General features: G+C 39.3%; 1 protein-coding gene across 1 annotated transcript in view; it reads left to right on the top strand.

Moving 5' to 3' along the window:
- The window catches only part of Arl15 (ADP ribosylation factor like GTPase 15), a 505,974-nt gene that overhangs the window by 125,109 nt on the left and 373,476 nt on the right, over window positions 1-7,389 (top strand). The gene's annotated exons all lie outside the window — the stretch shown is intronic.

Below are 7,389 nucleotides of genomic sequence, written 5' to 3' on the forward strand. Positions count from 1 at the left end.
TCACTGTTGCTTGCTACAATGATTGCAGTGGGACGTTTTGTAGTTTGGTTAATGTTTAGAAACGCAGAGGTTGATTTCTCTCTCAAAATGAAAATTGAATGTAGTTTAACAGTGTATCCATATCACTCACCTTTCCAAAGTTGTTTAGAGACTACCTTCCAAGTTTTTGGATTTTCCAAAACCTGGAATAAAACAACAACAACAACAACAACAACAACAACAACAACAACAAACCAACACTGAAGATGAGGGTTGGGATGGGATTTTATTTTGTCTATAAGGGCCAGCCAAATAGCTCAGCGGATTAAAGCGCCTACTTAAGCAAACACAGTAACCAGGACTTGGTCCCTGGTGTGCCATGCTGGCCCCATCCCCCGAGTGTGCTGAGAGCAACTGAGACTGGACGTGGTGGCTTGCACCTGTAATCCCAGCTCTTGGGAGGCTGCACACAGGCAGATCACTATGAGTCCATCTACATAGTGAGACCCTGTAGACCCTTACCAAAAAAAAAAAAAAAAAAAAAAAAAAAAAAACAAAACCAACAAAGCCAACACTCATGGACTTTCACTAGATTCATAACTCTTAGCACCCTTCTCCATAGGATGACTATATTCTTTGAATACATAAGCTCATTTAATTGAATAAAGGTAGTTTGTTGAGGTGAGAAAGTCACATTGTTGGATTTTTTTTGTTTTTTTTTCTTCTCAGTTCAGAAAATGTCACTAACCATCAGTTGTCCAAAAACCAGTTCTGGGAAAAATTTATTTGTATGTCAAGTGGGTGATGGTGTCTTACACATATTAAAAATACCAACATGATTAAAATGACCTTCAAAAGTCTGCACTATAGAGAGGAAGTAAAGACTTATATGTATTTACCTTGGAGATCGCCAAAACCTGTACTTTAGTGTAATTGCCTATTTTATTCATTAGATATTTGCTCATGCTTTCACATCCTTATTATATCAGGAAATAGAAATAGGATGCTATTACTTTTGTTCAGCTTGTGCTGTTAGAAGAGAAACCTTATGGTTTGGATAGCTATCTGGAATATGTTCTGACAGATAAGAAAAGGGAATTTTGATGCTAGACAATACTTCGAAAAAAAGTCCATATTCTTGAGTATGTGTTATATATTTGAGATTAATGGTAAAGTGACCAGAAGTTAAATGCTACTGTATTTGGTTTCCTAATATATTGCAACTTTTGTACTTCATTGATTAGAGACAATTACATTTTCTCTTAGTTGATATATTTGTCCTTTAAGGTTTGTTCCAACAGGTGTGTGCATATGTATTTATAACAGTGAAATAATAAGTGAGGGAGAGGGGCCGGAGAGATAGTTCAGTGCGCAAAGGCCTGAGTTCAATCCCCAGTTCCACCAAAAAAAAAAAAAAAAAAAAAAAAATCGGGGAGGGCCAGTGAAAGTGAGAGAGAGGGGTAAAAAATCAATAAAGTGTCTGGGTGTGGTGGCACACTCCTGTAATCTCAGCATTCAGGAAGCTGAGACAGAAGTATTGCCATGAGTTTGAGGCTAGTCTGTACTACATAGCAAGACTCTGTCTCTGAAAACAAAATGATAGAGAGGAGGTCAGGTGGCAAAGAAAAAAACCTGTGGTTATTTTAAAGAGTTGGGCTCAGTGTCCCCATAGGAATTGACTATCCAGGGAAAGTAGAGAACCTTCAGAAATCATGACAAAGGCTGGGGAATTGCAACGCTAAGTTCTTATTCTTATTATAGAAAAGTAAATTCTCTAAGACTTCTGGTTTTTTAAAATCAGAAATAGTATTATGATTTTTTATTGTGCTTGATTTCAGGAGAAGGTGTTATTACAATATTCTACTGGAGAAAATCTCAAAAATTGGGTGGAAAAGGAAAAAAATTACACTACTTTCCTGCGATATGCTTTCAAGGTTATTTATTATGTATAAAACAACCTTTTTTATTATATTTTTTTAAATGTCATTTTTGAGCACCCTACTTAACTCAGTACTCCATTATTTTGCTACTATAACATATTGACCCGTACTTTGTGGTTTATAACAACATATTTTTATTATAATTCTGGAGGTCAGAAGTCCAAAATGGATCCCCTCAGGATTACATATTGTGTCAGCCAGGCAGCATTCCTTCTTGCAGGTGTTGAGGGAGAACATGTTATCTTGACTTTTCCAGATTCCAGTGAGTGCCTGGATTCTGTGGCTTAGTGGCTAGTCATTCTCACAGTGCCCTTTGTTGATTCTGACTCCTTTACTTCCCTCTTCCCTGCTTAGGGATGTTGTGATTACACTGGGCTCACCCAGGATAACCTTTCCTAGGTCACATGATGGGCCACCTTAATTTCTTCCTTAACATTGACAGAGTCATAGGAGTGTAGCACACACAACACACATAGGTAGTTTTTCTTTTCCTCTCTGCTTTTCTGAGCTGTGGGAGGATCATCCTTCGGTATACTTCCTAAAAATAAGTTAAACCCTAAAACATTTAAAGGTTCAGAAGTCATTAAATACAGGCTGGCCATCTCATACAGCTTCTAGAGCATAAAATTTCTAATTTCCTACTATATACTCTAACTAATACTCATGCTTTGGTTTATGAGAGAATTCCTTCCTTTGAATCGTTTACTAGTTGTAGACTTTTATTACTTGCTTTTTATCCCTATGTTCTTTTAATTTTTAAAAATGTATCTTAGTATGAGGACTATCGGGTCTCATTACACAGATCAGACTTGTAGTGATCCTCCTGTTTTCAGCCTCCCAAGCACTGGGATTACAGTGCCACAAAGCCCAGTCTCAGTCGCCTTCTCAGTGCCCCCTGGGGGCAGGGCTGGCATGGCACGCTGGGGATAGAACTCTGGAAACTGCATCTGCTTAAGTGCAGGCACTTTAGTTTGCTATGTGGCCAGCCCTGTCTTTTAAATTTCTGACTTGAAGTTTTCTAAGTTTTCAGTAACTAAATGTAGGAAATCAGGGACCTGGTCTATTGTGATTGAGATTACCTGTTAAAGGAACAGTATTCACTGGTAACTTGTTACAGCACAGCAAAGAAGACTTTATTGAACACTACCTTAGTAGGTTTGGGGCTGACTGCAATGGCAGCTTAAAGTGGGCAGGTGCTAAAAGATTAGCTATACTTCCAAATACGACAGGAAGTGGACATCTGTAGACAAGAAGCATTATGGGAATCAGTCCTTGTGGGATAGACAGTTCTTAAGAGGAAATATGAGGACTTAAGGGGATTTGACTAAACTGTCCTATTGGATTCTTGTTGAAGACAGGCTGAATAATTAGACATATCCTGGGGAATGGTGGCAGTTTCTGTATCAGATCAGATGTGATATTTGTGATCAAATATCAAGGATGACGGCGTTCTTGTTACACTGACCTAACCTCTTTGCTGAAGCTGGATTTCACAAGAATGTGTACATTTGGGCCTAGCAGAAGGTTCAGAAACCTGCCTTGAATGTTGGCTAAACAAGAAGTCTTGTCACACTCTGAGTGGAGAGATGGTGAGGTACAGGGTGAAGGATCTAGGAAGGAGGGAGAGGTATCTAGGGAGGAACTACAGGGTGCTTCATAGTGGGGAATACTAAAGCCACGGAGAATACAATGTCCAGGCATTTGCTCTAGAATCCAAAAATATGGTGTGGAGGGTGAGCCAAGGTGAGCTGTTCGGCAGTGAGCATTGCTCAACTTCTCTTTCCCTAACCCACTAAACTTGAGGGATCTAGGTGGAGAGAGAAGCTGTAGTTGTTACATATCCCGTAATCATCCATCTGAGCTGAAAAAATCTTGGCAAAACTAAATTTGATAGTTTGGAAAAGCCAGAATTTCATTGTTCTCATATGGAATGTTTAAATAAAATAAGGCTTTGTGGTTCATTTTACTGAATTATCTACAAGAGCACGGAGGGTGGGATAAAACTGAAAAGAGGGAGAAATAAAACAGTTTGTCATCAACCGTTGAAGTTCTTATTGCGAAGATCAAATATATTTTATTTGCTGTCTAAGTCAAGGTTTCCCTGTATTACTTTTTTAAAAAAAATTCAGTTAATTCCATCACTGTGAAGACAGTATTAATACTGGCCTCTGCTTTACCCTAGTACAGGTAACCTCTTTGGTGAGTTGGTTTATAATTTTATCAGCTAGTTTTTAAGAGAGAGGATTCCCCCCACCCCATCATTCTTTGTGTAATTTTGAGTGCCCTCAACTGGATTGCAAATACTTGTTTCTTGGCCCATTTCTTAATGCAAGTCATGGCGTAAGTTTTTCCTTCTCTAGAGTTTTTGTGTCTTGGCTGCCTCTCAAAGCTCAAGGTAAGCAAATTTGGCTGCTGTGTGTCTATAAGGACTTGTCACTCTGATACACATTATGTTGTGTTTTCTAAGCCTTGTAAAATAGCTGAATGTTTTAAGTAAGTGAATGAGCTGCTGTTTGGACTTGCCAGCCTCCCCCACCCCTTGTGGATGTTCTGACTGACTCCTGTTGGTGCAAAACACCCAGAATCTTTTAATGTATGCACTAGACAGATGACTGGTAAGAAATGTAGGCTGGCAAAAGAATTCGTTTTGATTATGTTTTGAGCTAGTGTGGTCATGAAGTAGGAGGTCCCCCCCCGCCCCCCACTCAGGTGTTTTTCTGTGACACTGGCCTTAAGACATTTACCCAAAAGGGGTGTTAGATGAACAGTCATTTAAGATTCTTTCCTTGGATTTGTGAGATGTTTCTCATTATCTGGAAAACATCCTGGCAAGTTCATGCTGTGCTTTGTTTTGTTTTTTGTTTTTTAAAATAAAGAGTTGCCTGACTAACATTTCCTATCCTTTCTCTTTTATATTTGGTACAGGGTCTCACTGTACAACTCAGACTCATAGTGATCCTCCTGTTTAAAGCCCTGCAGTGCTGGGATTACAGGCATGCTCCACTGTGCCCTGTGTAGGTGGTCGGTTCAGTGCGCCTTGGGTGGGTAGGGCTGGTGTGGCATGTGGTGCCAGGGATTGAACCCCAGCAGTCCCTGCGCTTGTCAAGCAGGTGCTTAGGCCACTGAGCTATCTTACCGGCCCTCTCTTTTGTCTTATAATCCAATTCTAATGTTTTTATCAGTAAATTTTCATGTTGATTTTTTGAAATGAGCCAAAGGTGGGCCCCAGTGCAATTGCTTTACATGTATTAATATGTAGAGGTAAGAAAGAGTCACAACGCGAGCCAAGAGAGCCTCCAACAAGTGGCCTGCCCTAGTTTTTTTTCTAAAAACTGCACCCTAGAATATGGATGAAGTTTATTTGTTGGGAATTTGGGTGGGATGAGGTCCCTACCTGGTCTTTTCAACTTTGTTTCCTTTCCCTTTTCTTAAATTTTAAAATAAATTCTTTTATTTTTTACTTTTCTTAAATCCCTTCCCCACTTTTTGGTGTACTCAGCCTATCCTGCAGGCAGGGCTGGCATGGTTTGTGGTGCCAGCGGCTGAACTGCGCTCCTCTGCACTGGCCTAAGCTTGCCTGAGCAGGCACTGTACACCGCTGAGCTATCTTGTCGGTCCCCTCTTCCCCAGTTTTGAAATAAATACTTACTGAAAAGATCTGGGCCAGTGCTGTGCTTATCAACTACTTCATTTTTATTTTTTTAATGCTGTTGATTTCTTTATGTTGTAGTAGAATTTGAATTTTGCCATGATTTTAAAAGCATTTTAACTACTTTAGAATTCAAACTGTAATTTTAGCAGTTAAAGCTTGTTTATTACATTAGGGGTACAGGCCTAAAAGAAAAATACGCTCAAAGATATTTTTGTATTGGTTTCATTTTTTGTTTTTTGTACTGATGAATAAATCTAGTTCCATCACACTGAGCTGTATCTCCAGGCCACACCACTGCTTTTTGAGACAGATTTGCTAAGTCACTAAATTGTCCAGGCTGGGTTCTAAGTCACTAAGTTGCCCAGCATCCAGAGTACAGGGATAACAGGTGTGTACCACCAGACCCAGCTCACCGAAGCTCTGTACTCTTTCACTTCTTACTGTCAAAGATTTCTTTTGCAAAAGAGTTATGAAAATGTCTACTTATTTTAGAGAGTTCAGAGTTTAAAGACTTAAATGATTTTATGTTGAGCAGGATGAGTTGTAGTCTAAACTAGGTAGAAAGTAAGGATCTGAGCTCTTTTAAATGTACATGTGGATCTTCTCTTACCTAGTTTTATTTCTTGCAGTCTGAGCTCCCTACCAGTTACCTGCTGGGAACAATAGTTGAAAATATTACATGGGAAATTCAGAAAGAAAAAAGTTTTAAATTTTTAAGAGGAAGCCTCTAGGCAACGTGGTAAAACTTGTGTGACCCACATTGTCCTCCTTGAGACATGCCTCATCACCTTCTCTAGCATGTCCAGGTTGTATATGTTTATCCGGGTTGTTACCCACCCTTTAGTCACTTTGTAGCCATGTGATTATTGGATCAGCTGTCCTAGTACAACAATGCTTGTATCCTGTTGTCTCACTTTAATTAATAATGAACGCAGAACACAAGAGTAGTGATGCACGCAATCGTGTTACAGTATATTGTTAGAATTTTCTGTTATTGTTATTTTGAATCTCTTTTCAGGTCTAATTTATAAGCTTTAGCATAGGTATGTATATGTAGGAGAGAACAGCATATAAAGGGCACAGTGTGACGTATGCTTCTAGACATCCATACAGGGCCTTAGAACTTCCTGTGCATAAGACTTGACTGCTGTATATATTTTAGCTTTTATAAAGTTGTACAATATACACTTGATCTTTTGGGCCATTATGGTTAGCTATATAACTCAAAATCTGCCACAATTTTTAATGTCCTTTGCTTTAAAATGAAACAAAACAGGCTACTAGATGATATAAAAGTATAAATTTTGTAATTTTTATTAATAAAGAAAGAGAAGTTTAATATGTAACTGGAGGGTGTATTGAAAAGAGCAGATTCATCTTAATTTTTTCTGAGAAAACTGGAGTTAACTAGATTTCTGCAAAGTAACTTTGTTCTTGCTGGTGAAAGATGTTAAAACAACTTGGACTCTGCTATGCATTGTAATGTAATGTTTTAAAGAAAAAGCTAAAACAGAGAGAACATCATTATTAAAGAAAAAGTTATTAAGACTCCGCGGTGCCTCCCCCACCCCGCCCACCGAGTAGGAATTTCTGCCGACTTCCGGGAACCCCCAGACCCAGTCCTAGCCCAGGAATTTCTGCCAACTTCCGGGAGCCCCCAGACCCAGTCCTAGCCCAGGTCCGCAGCGGGAAGGAGCTGAGCACAGCAGCCAGACCTGAGCCAGACGCAGCTGGATAAGTCCAAACTCTGTAGAGCTCCACCTGAACTTCAGTACCTGTGAAGGTTATAACTACAACAAAAATCTACAACAAAGGGCA

This window comes from Octodon degus, unplaced genomic scaffold, assembly GCF_000260255.1.
Source record: "Octodon degus isolate 3935 unplaced genomic scaffold, OctDeg1.0 scaffold00001, whole genome shotgun sequence".
Taxonomy (NCBI): domain Eukaryota; kingdom Metazoa; phylum Chordata; class Mammalia; order Rodentia; family Octodontidae; genus Octodon; species Octodon degus.